Consider the following 18,352-nt stretch of genomic DNA (forward strand, 5'->3'; position numbering starts at 1 on the left):
TTTCTTTATTTTTATTGTATTTGGGGAGAGGGGGTTAATATAGCACGTCCAATGTGGAAAAGTGCTTTCCATAGCACCTTGCAGGTGGGCGACATCTAGAGCTGTGCAGTAGCCACCCATGCCCCAGACGTCAAAGAGAACAAGAAGTTACACATGTTGGAAGTGAGGGTGAGACATTGAGGAGATATGATCCCCGTATGAAGCCGAGAGAAGGAGGAGGCGTGAACGTGCATCCATGTATGCAGGCGAGAAGGGAAGGAGCATTGGTCATGCATCCCTGCATGAGGGTGAGACAGGGAGGAGATATGATCCCCGTATGAAGCCGAGAGAAGGAGGAGGCGTGAACGTGCATCCATGTATGCGGGCGAGACAGGAAGGAGCATTGGTCATGCATCCCTGCATGAGGGTGAGACAGGGAGGAGATATGATCCCTGTATGAAGCCGAGAGAAGGAGGAGGCGTGAACGTGCATCCATGTATGCAGGCGAGAAGGGAAGGAGCATTGGTCATGCATCCCTGCATAAGGGTGAGACAGGGAGGAGATATGATCCCCGTATGAAGCCGAGAGAAGGAGGAGGCGTGAACGTGCATCCATGTATGCGGGCGAGACAGGAAGGAGCATTGGTCATGCATCCCTGCATGAGGGTGGGACAGGGAGGAGATATGATCCCCGTATGAAGCCGAGAGAAGGAGGAGGCATGAACGTGCATCCATGTATGCGAGCGAGAAGGGAAGGAGCATTGGTCATGCATCCCTGCATGAGGGTGAGACAGGGAGGAGATATGATCCCTGTATGAAGCCGAGAGAAGGAGGAGGCGTGAACGTGCATCCATGTATGCGGGCGAGACAGGAAGGAGCATTGGTCATGCATCCCTGCATGAGGGTGAGACAGGGAGGAGATATGATCCCCGTATGAAGCCGAGAGAAGGAGGAGGCGTGAACGTGCATCCATGTATGCAGGCGAGACGGGAAGGAGCATTGGTCATGCATCCCTTCCTGAGGGTGTGACAGGGAGGAGATAAAATCCCTGTATGAAGCCGAGAGAACGAGGAGACATGAACGTGCATCCATGTATGCGGGCGAGAAGGGAAGGAGCATTGGTCATGCATCCCTGCATGAGGGTGAGACAGGGAGGAGATAAATTCCCTGTATGAAGCCAAGAGAACGAGGCGGCATGAACATGCATCCTTGTATGCAGGTGTGACATGGAGTCATCATGAACATGCATCCCTTTATAAGGACATAACATGGAGGACGCATGCACATGAATGCCTGAATTTTATGGTGGTGGCCTTCGGGTGATTTGGCACGTGCAATTGGTGAAGAGCACTTCTCCTGCGCAAAAAAATAAATGTACTATTAGCACCCCGGAGGGAGCCTCTGTACTTCCTATAGGGAGAAAACTCTGCAATGGAAGGGGACAGGGTCAATAACAGCTGTAAACTCTCACAAGACCATCACTGCTCTCACACTTTCCTGCTCTCAGGCTGGCGGGCCATTATCGGCCCTGGCTGCCACACCATTGCCAGGTTTGTGTAACTATATTATTTCTAATTGGCTCCACTTTGATGACTTTCATTTGGATTCTGACTTGATTATTGAGATCTTAAATAAGTGACTGGGGATCAGGTGTCCACTTATTCTCATGGATAACATCACAACCAACCTTTAATTCAAACATGAGTCATGACATCACAGATGGAGTACAGCTTATGACAGAGGTGGAACGTCACATCGTAGTAGCCCACTCGCGTGATCGTATAGTGGTTAGTACTCTGCGTTGTGGCCGCAGCAACCTCGGTTCGAATCCGAGTCACGGCATTGCGGTGAGGCAATGTCACGGCAGTTGGGCAGATATTTTAGAATTTCCATTAATACATTGGCAATCTCTTTGGAGGACTGAAACAATTTGATATGTCCTGTTACTGTTATGAACCTTTTGTTTCTTTAATGCTCTTTGCACACTTTTTCATCGGGTGACTGTAATGTATTTCAACCAAATCTAATTAAGAGCGCATTATGTGGTGACATTTGCATTACATGAAACATTATAACACTGCCATTTACGTCAATAACCACTAGCTTGATTAAGACAAATGTATTGCAGCGACAGTATTTCCCAGTTACAAATGGGAATAAAAACAACATCCGCGAGGGATTGAACCAACGACATTTAACTGATGTTGCCAATGGAGCGCGTTACAGAGAGCGCGAGGTCCCGCCTTTACAGTCACACGCTGATGATAATACAGATGTTTAAATAAACAGGCATATCTGTGGACTTGTGGTCTTTCTACATTGGGACTCATAGTCTAGTCCTAGGCTATTGTAGGCACTGGCGTATCTTTTAGTGGAATGAGAGGCATTCTGTAGTCGCGTGAAAGGACCTTTCAAGTCAATCTGATCTGTATTGTCCTGTGAAAAAAAGCGTTCTTAGACACAGTGAGGAGTTTTTGGGGATAATGGGAAAATCATTTCCAACTAAATGACAGGAATTTCTTAGTCCAATCATGAGGTGTGCTAGGATTTTTTATACTGTGGCGGAAAGAGAGAGAGTATAACAGTCATTATAAATAAAGGGCCAAGGAAGTGACAGTTTATGGAAGGAACAATTTGCACATAGTTTTAGAATGTGGTCAGGAGGAGGACAATGTGCATACACATATGAAACATTAGAAGGTAGACATTATGGAAGCACATATATTTCTTTATTTTTATTGTATTTGGGGAGAGGGGGTTAATATAGCACGTCCAATGTGGAAAAGTGCTTTCCATAGCACCTTGCAGGTGGGCGACATCTAGAGCTGTGCAGTAGCCACCCATGCCCCAGACGTCAAAGAGAACAAGAAGTTACACATGTTGGAAGTGAGGGTGAGACATTGAGGAGATATGATCCCCGTATGAAGCCGAGAGAAGGAGGAGGTGTGAACGTGCATCCATGTATGCAGGCGAGAAGGGAAGGAGCATTGGTCATGCATCCCTGCATGAGGGTGAGACAGGGAGGAGATATGATCCCCGTATGAAGCCGAGAGAAGGAGGAGGCGTGAACGTGCATCCATGTATGCGGGCGAGACAGGAAGGAGCATTGGTCATGCATCCCTGCATGAGGGTGAGACAGGGAGGAGATATGATCCCCGTATGAAGCCGAGAGAAGGAGGAGGCGTGAACGTGCATCCATGTATGCGGGCGAGACAGGAAGGAGCATTGGTCATGCATCCCTGCATGAGGGTGAGACAGGGAGGAGATATGATCCCCGTATGAAGCCGAGAGAAGGAGGAGGCGTGAACGTGCATCCATGTATGCAGGCGAGAAGGGAAGGAGCATTGGTCATGCATCCCTGCATGAGGGTGAGACAGGGAGGAGATATGATCCCTGTATGAAGCCGAGAGAAGGAGGAGGCGTGAACATGCATCCATGTATGCGGGCGAGACAGGAAGGAGCATTGGTCATGCATCCCTGCATGAGGGTGAGACAGGGAGGAGATATGATCCCCGTATGAAGCCGAGAGAAGGAGGAGGCGTGAACGTGCATCCATGTATGCAGGCGAGACGGGAAGGAGCATTGGTCATGCATCCCTTCCTGAGGGTGAGACAGGGAGGAGATAAAATCCCCGTATGAAGCCGAGAGAACGAGGAGACATGAACGTGCATCCATGTATGCGGGCGAGAAGGGAAGGAGCATTGGTCATGCATCCCTGCATGAGGGTGAGACAGGGAGGAGATAAAATCCCTGTATGAAGCCAAGAGAACGAGGCGGCATGAACATGCATCCTTGTATGCAGGTGTGACATGGAGTCATCATGAACATGCATCCCTTTATAAGGACATAACATGGAGGACGCATGAACATGAATACCTGAATTTTATGGTGGTGGCCTTCGGGTGATTTGGCACGTGCAATTGGTGAAGAGCACTTCTCCTGCGCAAAAAAATAAATGTACTATTAGCACCCCGGAGGGAGCCTCTGCACTTCTTATAGGGAGAAAACTCTGCAATGGAAGGGGACAGGGTCAATAACAGCTGTAAACTCTCACAAGACCATCACTGCGCTCACACTTTCCTGCTCTCAGGCTGGCGGGCCATTATCGGCCCTGGCTGACGCACCATTGCCAGGTTTGGGTAACTATATTATTTCTAATTGGCTCCACTTTGATGACTTTCATTTGGATTCTGACTTGATTATTGAGATCTTTAATAAGTGACTGGGGATCAGGTGTCCACTTATTCTCATGGATAACATCACAACCAACCTTTAATTCAAACATGAGTCATGACATCACAGATGGAGTACAGCTTATGATAGAGGTGGAACGTCACATTGTAGCAGCCCAAGTAGCTCGCCATGATCGTATAGTGGTTAGTACTCTGCGTTGTGGCCGCAGCAACCTCGGTTCGAATCCGAGTCACGGCATTGCAGTGAGGCAATGTCACGGCAGTTGGGCAGATATTTTAGAATTTCCATTAATACATTGGCAATCTCTGTGGAGGACTGAAACAATTCGATATGTCCTGTTACTGTTATGAACCTTTTGTTTCTTTAATGCTCTTTGCACACTTTTTCATCGGGTGACTGTAATGTATTTCAACCAAATCTAATTAAGAGCGCATTATGTGGTGACATTTGCAGTACATGAAACATTATAACACTGCCATTTACGTCAATAACCACTAGCTTGATTAAGACATATGTATTGCAGCGACAGTATTTCCCAGTTACAAATGGGAATAAAAACAACATCCGCGAGGGATTGAACCAACGACATTTAACTGATGTTGCCAATGGAGCGCGTTACAGAGAGCGCGAGGTCCCGCCTTTGCAGTCACACGCTGATGATAATACAGATGTTTAAATAAACAGGCATATCTGTGGACTTGTGGTCTTTCTACATTGGGACTCATAGTCTAGTCCTAGGCTATTATAGGCACTGGCGTATCTTTTAGTGGAATGAGAGACATTCTGTAGTCGCGTGAAAGGACCTTTCAAGTCAATCTGATCTGTATTGTCCTGTGAAAAAAAGCGTTCTTAGACACAGTGAGGAGTTTTTGGGGATAATGGGAAAATCATTTCCAACTAAATGACAGGAATTTCTTAGTCCAATCATGAGGTGTGCTAGGCTTTTTTATACTGTGGCGGAAAGAGAGACAGTATAACAGTCATTATAAATAAAGGGCCAAGGAAGTGACAGTTTATGGAAGGAACAATTTGCACATAGTTTTAGAATGTGGTCAGGAGGAGGACAATGTGCTTACACATATGAAACATTAGAAGGTAGACATTATGGAAGCACATATATTTCTTTATTTTTATTGTATTTGGGGAGAGGGGGTTAATATAGCACGTCCAATGTGGAAAAGTGCTTTCCATAGCACCTTGCAGGTGGGCGACATCTAGAGCTGTGCAGTAGCCACCCATGCCCCAGACGTCAAAGAGAACAAGAAGTTACACATGTTGGAAGTGAGGGTGAGACATTGAGGAGATATGATCCCCGTATGAAGCCGAGAGAAGGAGGAGGCGTGAACGTGCATCCATGTATGCAGGCGAGAAGGGAAGGAGCATTGGTCATGCATCCCTGCATGAGGGTGAGACAGGGAGGAGATATCATCCCCGTATGAAGCCGAGAGAAGGAGGAGGCGTGAACGTGCATCCATGTATGCGGGCGAGACAGGAAGGAGCATTGGTCATGCATCCCTGCATGAGGGTGAGACAGGGAGGAGATATGATCCCCGTATGAAGCCGTGAGAAGGAGGAGGCGTGAAGGTGCATCCATGTATGCAGGCGAGAAGGGAAGGAGCATTGGTCATGCATCCCTGCATGAGGGTGAGACAGGGAGGAGATATGATCCCCGTATGAAGCCGAGAGAAGGAGGAGGCGTGAACGTGCATCCATGTATGCGGGCGAGACAGGAAGGAGCATTGGTCATGCATCCCTGCATGAGGGTGAGACAGGGAGGAGATATGATCCCCGTATGAAGCCGAGAGAAGGAGGAGGCGTGAACGGGCATCCATGTATGCGGGCGAGACGGGAAGGAGCATTGGTCATGCATCCCTTCCTGAGGGTGAGACAGGGAGGAGATAAAATCCCTGTATGAAGCCGAGAGAACGAGGAGACATGAACGTGCATCCATGTATGCGGGCGAGAAGGGAAGGAGCATTGGTCATGCATCCCTGCATGAGGGTGAGACAGGGAGGAGATAAAATCCCTGTATGAAGCCAAGAGAACGAGGCGGCATGAACATGCATCCTTGTATGCAGGTGTGACATGGAGTCATCATGAACATGCATCCCTTTATAAGGACATAACATGGAGGACGCATGAACATGAATGCCTGAATTTTTTGGTGGTGGCCTTCGGGTGATTTGGCACGTGCAATTGGTGAAGAGCACTTCTCCTGCGCAAAAAAATAAATGTACTATTAGCACCCCGGAGGGAGCCTCTGCACTTCTTATAGGGAGAAAACTCTGCAATGGAAGGGGACAGGGTCAATAACAGCTGTAAACTCTCACAAGACCATCACTGCTCTCACACTTTCCTGCTCTCAGGCTGGCGGGCCATTATCGGCCTTGGCTGCCGCACCATTGCCAGGTTTGTGTAACTATATTATTTCTAATTGGCTCCACTTTGATGACTTTCATTTGGATTCTGACTTGATTATTGAGATCTTAAATAAGTGACTGGGGATCAGGTGTCCACTTATTCTCATGGATAACATCACAACCAACCTTTAATTCAAACATGAGCCATGACATCACAGATGGAGTACAGCTTATGATAGAGGTGGAACGTCACATTGTAGCAGCCCAAGTAGCTCGCCGTGATCGTATAGTGGTTAGTACTCTGCGTTGTGGCCGCAGCAACCTCGGTTCGATTCCGAGTCACGGCATTGCGGTGAGGCAATGTCACCGCAGTTGGGCAGATATTTTAGAATTTCCATTAATACATTGGCAATCTCTGTGGAGGACTGAAACAATTCGATATGTCCTGTTACTGTTATGAACCTTTTGTTTCTTTAATGCTCTTTGCACACTTTTTCATCGGGTGACTGTAATGTATTTCAACCAAATCTAATTAAGAGCGCATTATGTGGTGACATTTGCAGTACATGAAACATTATAACACTGCCATTTACGTCAATAACCACTAGCTTGATTAAGACATATGTATTGCAGCGACAGTATTTCCCAGTTACAAATGGGAATAAAAACAACATCCGCGAGGGATTGAACCAACGACATTTAACTGATGTTGCCAATGGAGCGCGTTACAGAGAGCGCGAGGTCCCGCCTTTACAGTCACACGCTGATGATAATACAGATGTTTAAATAAACAGGCATATCTGTGGACTTGTGGTCTTTCTACATTGGGACTCATAGTCTAGTCCTAGGCTATTGTAGGCACTGGCGTATCTTTTAGTGGAATGAGAGGCATTCTGTAGTCGCGTGAAAGGACCTTTCAAGTCAATCTGATCTGAATTGTCCTGTGAAAAAAAGCGTTCTTAGACACAGTGAGGAGTTTTTGGGGATAATGGGAAAATCATTTCCAACTAAATGACAGGAATTTCTTAGTCCAATCATGAGGTGTGCTAGACTTTTTTATACTGTGGCGGAAAGAGAGACAGTATAACAGTCATTATAAATAAAGGGCCAAGGAAGTGACAGTTTATGGAAGGAACAATTTGCACAAAGTTTTAGAATGTGGTCAGGAGGAGGACAATGTGCTTACACATATGAAACATTAGAAGGTAGACATTATGGAAGCACATATATTTCTTTATTTTTATTGTATTTGGGGAGAGGGGGTTAATATAGCACGTCCAATGTGGAAAAGTGCTTTCCATAGCACCTTGCAGGTGGGCGACATCTAGAGCTGTGCAGTAGCCACCCATGCCCCAGACGTCAAAGAGAACAAGAAGTTACACATGTTGGAAGTGAGGGTGAGACATTGAGGAGATATGATCCCCGTATGAAGCCGAGAGAAGGAGGAGGCGTGAACGTGCATCCATGTATGCAGGCGAGAAGGGAAGGAGCATTGGTCATGCATCCCTGCATGAGGGTGAGACAGGGAGGAGATATGATCCCCGTATGAAGCCGAGAGAAGGAGGAGGCGTGAACGTGCATCCATGTATGCGGGCGAGACAGGAAGGAGCATTGGTCATGCATCCCTGCATGAGGGTGAGACAGGGAGGAGATATGATCCCCGTATGAAGCCGAGAGAAGGAGGAGGCGTGAACGTGCATCCATGTATGCAGGCGAGAAGGGAAGGAGCATTGGTCATGCATCCCTGCATAAGGGTGAGACAGGGAGGAGATATGATCCCCGTATGAAGCCGAGAGAAGGAGGAGGCGTGAACGTGCATCCATGTATGCGGGCGAGACAGGAAGGAGCATTGGTCATGCATCCCTGCATGAGGGTGGGACAGGGAGGAGATATGATCCCCGTATGAAGCCGAGAGAAGGAGGAGGCGTGAACGTGCATCCATGTATGCGGGCGAGAAGGGAAGGAGCATTGGTCATGCATCCCTGCATGAGGGTGAGACAGGGAGGAGATATGATCCCTGTATGAAGCCGAGAGAAGGAGGAGGCGTGAACGTGCATCCATGTATGCGGGCGAGACAGGAAGGAGCATTGGTCATGCATCCCTGCATGAGGGTGAGACAGGGAGGAGATATGATCCCCGTATGAAGCCGAGAGAAGGAGGAGGCGTGAACGTGCATCCATGTATGCAGGCGAGACGGGAAGGAGCATTGGTCATGCATCCCTTCCTGAGGGTGAGACAGGGAGGAGATAAAATCCCCGTATGAAGCCGAGAGAACGAGGAGACATGAACGTGCATCCATGTATGCGGGCGAGAAGGGAAGGAGCATTGGTCATGCATCCCTGCATGAGGGTGAGACAGGGAGGAGATAAATTCCCTGTATGAAGCCAAGAGAACGAGGCGGCATGAACATGCATCCTTGTATGCAGGTGTGACATGGAGTCATCATGAACATGCATCCCTTTATAAGGACATAACATGGAGGACGCATGCACATGAATGCCTGAATTTTATGGTGGTGGCCTTCGGGTGATTTGGCACGTGCAATTGGTGAAGAGCACTTCTCCTGCGCAAAAAAATAAATGTACTATTAGCACCCCTGAGGGAGCCTCTGTACTTCCTATACGGAGAAAACTCTGCAATGGAAGGGGACAGGGTCAATAACAGCTGTAAACTCTCACAAGACCATCACTGCTCTCACACTTTCCTGCTCTCAGGCTGGCGGGCCATTATCGGCCCTGGCTGCCACACCATTGCCAGGTTTGTGTAACTATATTATTTCTAATTGGCTCCACTTTGATGACTTTCATTTGGATTCTGACTTGATTATTGAGATCTTAAATAAGTGACTGGGGATCAGGTGTCCACTTATTCTCATGGATAACATCACAACCAACCTTTAATTCAAACATGAGTCATGACATCACAGATGGAGTACAGCTTATGACAGAGGTGGAACGTCACATCGTAGTAGCCCAAGTAGCTTGCCGTGATTGTATAGTGGTTAGTACTCTGCGTTGTGGCCGCAGCAACCTCGGTTCGAATCCGAGTCACGGCATTCCGGTGAGGCAATGTCACGGCAGTTGGGCAGATATTTTAGAATTTCCATTAATACATTGGCAATCTCTGTGGAGGACTGAAACAATTCGATATGTCCTGTTACTGTTATGAACCTTTTGTTTCTTTAATGCTCTTTGCACACTTTTTCATCGGGTGACTGTAATGTATTTCAACCAAATCTAATTAAGAGCGCATTATGTGGTGACATTTGCATTACATGAAACATTATAACACTGCCATTTACGTCAATAACCACTAGCTTGATTAAGACATATGTATTGCAGCGACAGTATTTCCCAGTTACAAATGGGAATAAAAACAACATCCGCGAGGGATTGAACCAACGACATTTAACTGATGTTGCCAATGGAGCGCGTTACAGAGAGCGCGAGGTCCCGCCTTTACAGTCACACGCTGATGATAATACAGATGTTTAAATAAACAGGCATATCTGTGGACTTGTGGTCTTTCTACATTGGGACTCATAGTCTAGTCCTAGGCTATTGTAGGCACTGGCGTATCTTTTAGTGGAATGAGAGGCATTCTGTAGTCGCGTTAAAGGACCTTTCAAGTCAATCTGATCTGTATTGTCCTGTGAAAAAAAGCGTTCTTAGACACAGTGAGGAGTTTTTGGGGATAATGGGAAAATCATTTCCAACTAAATGACAGGAATTTCTTAGTCCAATCATGAGGTGTGCTAGGCTTTTTTATACTGTGGCGGAAAGAGAGAGAGTATAACAGTCATTATAAATAAAGGGCCAAGGAAGTGACAGTTTATGGAAGGAACAATTTGCACATAGTTTTAGAATGTGGTCAGGAGGAGGACAATGTGCTTACACATATGAAACATTAGAAGGTAGACATTATGGAAGCACATATATTTCTTTATTTTTATTGTATTTGGGGAGAGGGGGTTAATATAGCACGTCCAATGTGCAAAAGTTCTTTCCATAGCACCTTGCAGGTGGGCGACATCTAGAGCTGTGCAGTAGCCACCTATGCCCCAGACGTGAAAGAGAACAAGAAGTTACACATGTTGGAAGTGAGGGTGAGACATTGAGGAGATATGATCCCCGTATGAAGCCGAGAGAAGGAGGAGGCGTGAACGTGCATCCATGTATGCAGGCGAGAAGGGAAGGAGCATTGGTCATGCATCCCTGCATGAGGGTGAGACAGGGAGGAGATATCATCCCCGTATGAAGCCGAGAGAAGGAGGAGGCGTGAACGTGCATCCATGTATGCGGGCGAGACAGGAAGGAGCATTGGTCATGCATCCCTGCATGAGGGTGAGACAGGGAGGAGATATGATCCCCGTATGAAGCCGTGAGAAGGAGGAGGCGTGAAGGTGCATCCATGTATGCAGGCGAGAAGGGAAGGAGCATTGGTCATGCATCCCTGCATGAGGGTGAGACAGGGAGGAGATATGATCCCCGTATGAAGCCGAGAGAAGGAGGAGGCGTGAACGTGCATCCATGTATGCGGGCAAGACAGGAAGGAGCATTGGTCATGCATTCCTGCATGAGGGTGAGACAGGGAGGAGATATGATCCCCGTATGAAGCCGAGAGAAGGAGGAGGCGTGAACGTGCATCCATGTATGCGGGCGAGACGGGAAGGAGCATTGGTCATGCATCCCTTCCTGAGGGTGAGACAAGGAGGAGATAAAATCCCTGTATGAAGCCGAGAGAACGAGGAGACATGAACGTGCATCCATGTATGCGGGCGAGAAGGGAAGGAGCATTGGTCATGCATCCCTGCATGAGGGTGAGACAGGGAGGAGATAAAATCCCTGTATGAAGCCAAGAGAACGAGGCGGCATGAACATGCATCCTTGTATGCAGGTGTGACATGGAGTCATCATGAACATGCATCCCTTTATAAGGACATAACATGGAGGACGCATGAACATGAATGCCTGAATTTTTTGGTGGTGGCCTTCGGGTGATTTGGCACGTGCAATTGGTGAAGAGCACTTCTCCTGCGCAAAAAAATAAATGTACTATTAGCACCCCGGAGGGAGCCTCTGCACTTCTTATAGGGAGAAAACTCTGCAATGGAAGGGGACAGGGTCAATAACAGCTGTAAACTCTCACAAGACCATCACTGCTCTCACACTTTCCTGCTCTCAGGCTGGCGGGCCATTATCGGCCTTGGCTGCCGCACCATTGCCAGGTTTGTGTAACTATATTATTTCTAATTGGCTCCACTTTGATGACTTTCATTTGGATTCTGACTTGATTATTGAGATCTTAAATAAGTGACTGGGGATCAGGTGTCCACTTATTCTCATGGATAACATCACAACCAACCTTTAATTCAAACATGAGCCATGACATCACAGATGGAGTACAGCTTATGATAGAGGTGGAACGTCACATTGTAGCAGCCCAAGTAGCTCGCCGTGATCCTATAGTGGTTAGTACTCTGCGTTGTGGCCACAGCAACCTCGGTTCGAATCAGAGTCACGGCATTGCGGTGAGGCAATGTCACGGCAGTTGGGCAGATATTTTACAATTTCCATTAATACATTGGCAATCTCTGTGGAGGACTGAAACAATTCGATATGTCCTGTTACTGTTATGAACCTTTTGTTTCTTTAATGCTCTTTGCACACTTTTTCATCGGGTGACTGTAATGTATTTCAACCAAATCTAATTAAGAGCGCATTATGTGGTGACATTTGCAGTACATGAAACATTATAACACTGCCATTTACGTCAATAACCACTAGCTTGATTAAGACAAATGTATTGCAGCGACAGTATTTCCCAGTTACAAATGGGAATAAAAACAACATCCGCGAGGGATTGAACCAACGACATTTAACTGATGTTGCCAATGGAGCGCGTTACAGAGAGCGCGAGGTCCCGCCTTTACAGTCACACGCTGATGATAATACAGATGTTTAAATAAACAGGCATATCTGTGGACTTGTGGTCTTTCTACATTGGGACTCATAGTCTAGTCCTAGGCTATTGTAGGCACTGGCGTATCTTTTAGTGGAATGAGAGGCATTCTGTAGTCGCGTGAAAGGACCTTTCAAGTCAATCTGATCTGTATTGTCCTGTGAAAAAAAGCGTTCTTAGACACAGTGAGGAGTTTTTGGGGATAATGGGAAAATCATTTCCAACTAAATGACAGGAATTTCTTAGTCCAATCATGAGGTGTGCTAGGCTTTTTTATACTGTGGCGGAAAGAGAGACAGTATAACAGTCATTATAAATAAAGGGCCAAGGAAGTGACAGTTTATGGAAGGAACAATTTGCACATAGTTTTAGAATGTGGTCAGGAGGAGGACAATGTGCTTACACATATGAAACATTAGAAGGTAGACATTATGGAAGCACATATATTTCTTTATTTTTATTGTATTTGGGGAGAGGGGGTTAATATAGCACGTCCAATGTGGAAAAGTGCTTTCCATAGCACCTTGCAGGTGGGCGACATCTAGAGCTGTGCAGTAGCCACCCATGCCCCAGACGTCAAAGAGAACAAGAAGTTACACATGTTGGAAGTGAGGGTGAGACATTGAGGAGATATGATCCCCGTATGAAGCCGAGAGAAGGAGGAGGCGTGAACGTGCATCCATGTATGCAGGCGAGAAGGGAAGGAGCATTGGTCATGCATCCCTGCATGAGGGTGAGACAGGGAGGAGATATGATCCCCGTATGAAGCCGAGAGAAGGAGGAGGCGTGAACGGGCATCCATGTATGCGGGCGAGACAGGAAGGAGCATTGGTCATGCATCCCTGCATGAGGGTGAGACAGGGAGGAGATATGATCCCCGTATGAAGCCGAGAGAAGGAGGAGGCGTGAACGTGCATCCATGTATGCAGGCGAGAAGGGAAGGAGCATTGGTCATGCATCCCTGCATAAGGGTGAGACAGGGAGGAGATATGATCCCCGTATGAAGCCGAGAGAAGGAGGAGGCGTGAACGTGCATCCATGTATGCGGGCGAGACAGGAAGGAGCATTGGTCATGCATCCCTGCATGAGGGTGGGACAGGGAGGAGATATGATCCCCGTATGAAGCCGAGAGAAGGAGGAGGCGTGAACGTGCATCCATGTATGCGGGCGAGAAGGGAAGGAGCATTGGTCATGCATCCCTGCATGAGGGTGAGACAGGGAGGAGATATGATCCTTGTATGAAGCCGAGAGAAGGAGGAGGCGTGAACGTGCATCCATGTATGCGGGCGAGACAGGAAGGAGCATTGGTCATGCATCCCTGCATGAGGGTGAGACAGGGAGGAGATATGATCCCCGTATGAAGCCGTGAGAAGGAGGAGGCGTGAACGTGCATCCATGTATGCAGGCGAGACGGGAAGGAGCATTGGTCATGCATCCCTTCCTGAGGGTGAGACAGGGAGGAGATAAAATCCCCGTATGAAGCCGAGAGAACGAGGAGACATGAACGTGCATCCATGTATGCGGGCGAGAAGGGAAGGAGCATTGGTCATGCATCCCTGCATGAGGGTGAGACAGGGAGGAGATAAATTCCCTGTATGAAGCCAAGAGAACGAGGCGGCATGAACATGCATCCTTGTATGCAGGTGTGACATGGAGTCATCATGAACATGCATCCCTTTATAAGGACATAACATGGAGGACGCATGCACATGAATGCCTGAATTTTATGGTGGTGGCCTTCGGGTGATTTGGCACGTGCAATTGGTGAAGAGCACTTCTCCTGCGCAAAAAAATAAATGTACTATTAGCACCCCTGAGGGAGCCTCTGTACTTCCTATAGGGAGAAAACTCTGCAATGGAAGGGGACAGGGTCAATAATAGCTGTAAACTCTCACAAGACCATCACTGCTCTCACACTTTCCTGCTCTCAGGCTGGCGGGCCATTATCGGCCCTGGCTGCCACACTATTGCCAGGTTTGTGTAACTATATTATTTCTAATTGGCTCCACTTTGATGACTTTCATTTGGATTCTGACTTGATTATTGAGATCTTAAATAAGTGACTGGGGATCAGGTGTCCACTTATTCTCATGGATAACATCACAACCAACCTTTAATTCAAACATGAGTCATGACATCACAGATGGAGTACAGCTTATGACAGAGGTGGAACGACACATCGTAGTAGCCCAAGTAGCTCGCTGTGATCGTATAGTGGTTAGTACTCTGCGTTGTGGCCGCAGCAACCTCGGTTCGAATCCGAGTCACGGCATTGCGGTGAGGCAATGTCGCGGCAGTTGGGCAGATATTTTAGAATTTCCATTAATACATTGGCAATCTCTGTGGAGGACTGAAACAATTCGATATGTCCTGTTACTGTTATGAACCTTTTGTTTCTTTAATGCTCTTTGCACACTTTTTCATCGGGTGACTGTAATGTATTTCAACCAAATCTAATTAAGAGCGCATTATGTGGTGACATTTGCATTACATGAAACATTATAACACTGCCATTTACGTCAATAACCACTAGCTTGATTAAGACATATGTATTGCAGCGACAGTATTTCCCAGTTACAAATGGGAATAAAAACAACATCCGCGAGGGATTGAACCAACGACATTTAACTGATGTTGCCAATGGAGCGCGTTACAGAGAGCGCGAGGTCCCGCCTTTACAGTCACACGCTGATGATAATACAGATGTTTAAATAAACAGGCATATCTGTGGACTTGTGGTCTTTCTACATTGGGACTCATAGTATAGTCCTAGGCTATTGTAGGCACAGGCGTATCTTTTAGTGGAATGAGAGGCATTCTGTAGTCGCGTGAAAGGACCTTTCAAGTCAATCTGATCTGTATTGTCCTGTGAAAAAAAGCGTTCTTAGACACAGTGAGGAGTTTTTGGGGATAATGGGAAAATCATTTCCAACTAAATGACAGGAATTTCTTAGTCCAATCATGAGGTGTGCTAGGCTTTTTTATACTGTGGCGGAAAGAGAGAGAGTATAACAGTCATTATAAATAAAGGGCCAAGGAAGTGACAGTTTATGGAAGGAACAATTTGCACATAGTTTTAGAATGTGGTCAGGAGGAGGACAATGTGCTTACACATATGAAACATTAGAAGGTAGACATTATGGAAGCACATATATGTCTTTATTTTTATTGTATTTGGGGAGAGGGGGTTAATATAGCATGTCCAATGTGCAAAAGTGCTTTCCATAGCACCTTGCAGGTGGGCGACATCTAGAGCTGTGCAGTAGCCACCTATGCCCCAGACGTGAAAGAGAACAAGAAGTTACACATGTTGGAAGTGAGGGTGAGACATTGAGGAGATATGATCCCCGTATGAAGCCGAGAGAAGGAGGAGGCGTGAACGTGCATCCATGTATGCAGGCGAGAAGGGAAGGAGCATTGGTCATGCATCCCTGCATGAGGGTGAGACAGGGAGGAGATATCATCCCCGTATGAAGCCGAGAGAAGGAGGAGGCGTGAACGTGCATCCATGTATGCGGGCGAGACAGGAAGGAGCATTGGTCATGCATCCCTGCATGAGGGTGAGACAGGGAGGAGATATGATCCCCGTATGAAGCCGTGAGAAGGAGGAGGTGTGAAGGTGCATCCATGTATGCAGGCGAGAAGGGAAGGAGCATTGGTCATGCATCCCTGCATGAGGGTGAGACAGGGAGGAGATATGATCCCCGTATGAAGCCGAGAGAAGGAGGAGGCGTGAACGTGCATCCATGTATGCGGGCGAGACAGGAAGGAGCATTGGTCATGCATCCCTGCATGAGGGTGAGACAGGGAGGAGATATGATCCCCGTATGAAGCCGAGAGAAGGAGGAGGCGTGAACGTGCATCCATGTATGCGGGCGAGACGGGAAGGAGCATTGGTCATGCATCCCTTCCTGAGGGTGAGACAGGGAGGAGATAAAATCCCTGTATGAAGCCGAGAGAACGAGGAGACATGAACGTGCATCCATGTATGCGGGCGAGAAGGGAAGGAGCATTGGTCATGCATCCCTGCATGAGGGTGAGACAGGGAGGAGATAAAATCCCTGTATGAAGCCAAGAGAACGAGGCGGCATGAACATGCATCCTTGTATGCAGGTGTGACATGGGGTCATCATGAACATGCATCCCTTTATAAGGACATAACATGGAGGACGCATGAACATGAATGCCTGAATTTTTTGGTGGTGGCCTTCGGGTGATTTGGCACGTGCAATTGGTGAAGAGCACTTCTCCTGCGCAAAAAATAAATGTACTATTAGCACCCTTGAGGGAGCCTCTGCACTTCTTATAGGGAGAAAACTCTGCAATGGAAGGGGACAGGGTCAATAACAGCTGTAAACTCTCACAAGACCATCACTGCTCTCACACTTTCCTGCTCTCAGGCTGGCGGGCCATTATCGGCCCTGGCTGCCGCACCATTGCCAGGTTTGTGTAACTATATTATTTCTAATTGGCTCCACTTTGATGACTTTCATTTGGATTCTGACTTGATTATTGAGATCTTAAATAAGTGACTGGGGATCAGGTGTCCACTTATTCTCATGGATAACATCACAACCAACCTTTAATTCAAACATGAGTCATGACATCACAGATGGAGTACAGCTTATGATAAAGGTGGAACGTCACATTGTAGTAGCCCAAGTAGCTCGCCGTGATCGTATAGTGGTTAGTACTCTGCGTTGTGGCCGCAGCAACCTCGGTTCGATTCCGAGTCACGGCATTGCGGTGAGGCAATGTCACTGCAGTTGGGCAGATATTTTAGAATTTCCATTAATACATTGGCAATCTCTGTGGAGGACTGAAACAATTCGATATGTCCTGTTACTGTTATGAACCTTTTGTTTCTTTAATGCTCTTTGCACACTTTTTCATCGGGTGACTGTAATGTATTTCAACCAAATCTAATTAAGAGCGCATTATGTGGTGACATTTGCAGTACATGAAACATTATAACACTGCCATTTACGTCAATAACCACTAGCTTGATTAAGACATATGTATTGCAGCGACAGTATTTCCCAGTTACAAATGGGAATAAAAACAACATCCGCGAGGGATTGAACCAACGACATTTAACTGATGTTGCCAATGGAGCGCGTTACAGAGAGCGCGAGGTCCCGTCTTTACAGTCACACGCTGATGATAATACAGATGTTTAAATAAACAGGCATATCTGTGGACTTGTGGTCTTTCTACATTGGGACTCATAGTCTTGTCCTAGGCTATTGTAGGCACTGGCGTATCTTTTAGTGGAATGAGAGGCATTCTGTAGTCGCGTGAAAGGACCTTTCAAGTCAATCTGATCTGTATTGTCCTGTGAAAAAAAGCGTTCTTAGACACAGTGAGGAGTTTTTGGGGATAATGGGAAAATCATTTCCAACTAAATGACAGGAATTTCTTAGTCCAATCATGAGGTGTGCTAGGCTTTTTTATACTGTGGCGGAAAGAGAGACAGTATAACAGTCATTATAAATAAAGGGCCAAGGAAGTGACAGTTTATGGAAGGAACAATTTGCACATAGTTTTAGAATGTGGTCAGGAGGAGGACAATGTGCTTACACATATGAAACATTAGAAGGTAGACATTATGGAAGCACATATATTTCTTTATTTTTATTGTATTTGGGGAGAGGGGGTTAATATAGCACGTCCAATGTGGAAAAGTGCTTTCCATAGCACCTTGCAGGTGGGCGACATCTAGAGCTGTGCAGTAGCCACCCATGCCCCAGACGTCAAAGAGAACAAGAAGTTACACATGTTGGAAGTGAGGGTGAGACATTGAGGAGATATGATCCCCGTATGAAGCCGAGAGAAGGAGGAGGCGTGAACGTGCATCCA

The 18,352-nt window shown here is 46.9% G+C and overlaps 5 non-coding genes across 5 annotated transcripts; all 5 read left to right on the forward strand.

Moving 5' to 3' along the window:
- The first annotated feature begins 4,337 nt into the window (after positions 1-4,337).
- TRNAH-GUG (transfer RNA histidin (anticodon GUG)) lies at positions 4,338-4,409 on the forward strand. The gene has a single exon. It is a non-coding gene; the product is annotated as a tRNA-His (tRNA).
- Positions 4,410-6,807: 2,398 nt separating this feature from the next.
- TRNAH-GUG (transfer RNA histidin (anticodon GUG)) lies at positions 6,808-6,879 on the forward strand. The gene has a single exon. It is a non-coding gene; the product is annotated as a tRNA-His (tRNA).
- Positions 6,880-9,515: 2,636 nt separating this feature from the next.
- TRNAH-GUG (transfer RNA histidin (anticodon GUG)) lies at positions 9,516-9,587 on the forward strand. Its single transcript has one exon. It is a non-coding gene; the product is annotated as a tRNA-His (tRNA).
- A 5,106-nt stretch (positions 9,588-14,693) lies between these two features.
- Positions 14,694-14,765, forward strand: TRNAH-GUG (transfer RNA histidin (anticodon GUG)). The gene has a single exon. It is a non-coding gene; the product is annotated as a tRNA-His (tRNA).
- Positions 14,766-17,162: 2,397 nt separating this feature from the next.
- On the forward strand, positions 17,163-17,234 carry TRNAH-GUG (transfer RNA histidin (anticodon GUG)). Its single transcript has one exon. It is a non-coding gene; the product is annotated as a tRNA-His (tRNA).
- The last annotated feature ends 1,118 nt before the right edge of the window (positions 17,235-18,352 follow it).

Source organism: Ambystoma mexicanum (assembly GCF_040938575.1).
Source record: "Ambystoma mexicanum isolate Mex_15411 chromosome 12 unlocalized genomic scaffold, UKY_AmexF1_1 Mex_chr12_unloc.1, whole genome shotgun sequence".
NCBI lineage: Eukaryota > Metazoa > Chordata > Amphibia > Caudata > Ambystomatidae > Ambystoma > Ambystoma mexicanum.